At 43.2% G+C, this 1,345-nt stretch overlaps 1 protein-coding gene across 4 annotated transcripts in view; it reads right to left on the reverse strand.

The window, feature by feature from the left end:
• dlgap3 (discs, large (Drosophila) homolog-associated protein 3) overlaps positions 1 to 1,345 on the reverse strand; it is a 156,886-nt gene that overhangs the window by 95,532 nt on the left and 60,009 nt on the right. The gene's annotated exons all lie outside the window — the stretch shown is intronic.

The raw sequence follows: 1,345 nt of genomic DNA on the forward strand, positions 1-1,345 counted from the left end.
AAACCGTGCCATGCCATCTTTACAGCCTGGCTTGTAGCCCTTAAGCAACACAGGGATTAGTGTAGAATTTGTTTTGTGAAGTCCCTGCTGTACCGTGTAACTATGAAATGAAGGAATCTATTTCAGTGCATTGAGACCTGAGAGAAGGCTCTGTTAGGAGCAAGGCAAAATAAAGTGATGAAGGTATTCAGTAACAGTTGCTACAGGATTGTAGGTTGTGGTGTAACCTACAATCATCTCTTTCAGATGAATGTCAAAGAATCAGTGGGTAAACAGAGGTTGTTGTTAAGCAGATGTTACCTGGAAACTTGGGAAAGCAAGACAACATGCATTGGCTGACTGACATACTTTCTGTTTAGCACTGTTGATGTCTAGATGTTACATCTACCTTGTTACTTAGTAACATAAAAATTTAGGCGCTGCTTTATTTGAATGTGTTTATGGAATAATTCCTACTCATATCACACAAGATATGTACATTTCTACTAGATGGGGCTCCTTGAGGTGTGACGTCGCAGTTCACTCATAGTCAGGTTGCTTCTCTTTTCTCTCTTTTTTGCTTATTTGTGCCGTGTTAAAGCAACAGTAAAGACCGCAAACTTTATGATGGGGTGACTTTGTTACTGCTAAGACAGCGCAGTCTTTTTGGAGCTGAAAAAAAAAAAATAGAAAAAATTCAACTGGACTAGGTTTCTAGGTTGGAAACGTTTCACCTCTCATCAAAGAGGCTTCATCAGTTCTGCCTGACTGGTGTTGAGCCGGAGATGTTTATCCCCCTCGGTGGTGTTACAGACAGCCAACAATGTCCCTTAACGACTGAGTCGTTATAGCCCAGTATCGGTGAGAGTCATTACCTGTCTTTGAAACCTCCCCCGTGGACTGACACCTATTGTCCCGGTGGGCATGTTTGGGCAGAGATCTCAAAACAGGATTGTAGATGGATAAGTTGTGTCTTAGTCCACCACCCCTATTTAGTGAGGGGTGATCTATTTTTACAAAAATAGCTTCCTTGACTCCTCTCTTGAACCAGTGATGTTCTCTGGAGAGAATCTGGACTTCACTGTCCTCTAAAGAATGTCTTTTGTCCTTCAGGTGGAGGTGGACTGCTGACTCTGGTCCACTGGGGTTGGCCCTCCTGTGTTGGTTAATTGCATACACCACATCGCTCTGTTTATGTCTAGGGGTTTTGTCCTTCAGGTGGACCAGTCTCTGCCGCAGGGTGTTCCCTGGTTTAAAGTTGACTGGGATATTGTGGTTGCAAAAGATCCTTTTTAACTTCTCTGATAAACCAGCCACATAAGGGATGACAGTGTTATCCCCTCTTGTTTCTGGTTTCTCCCTGTTG

This window comes from Monopterus albus, unplaced genomic scaffold (assembly GCF_001952655.1).
Source record: "Monopterus albus unplaced genomic scaffold, M_albus_1.0 scaffold313.1, whole genome shotgun sequence".
NCBI classification, from domain to species: domain Eukaryota; kingdom Metazoa; phylum Chordata; class Actinopteri; order Synbranchiformes; family Synbranchidae; genus Monopterus; species Monopterus albus.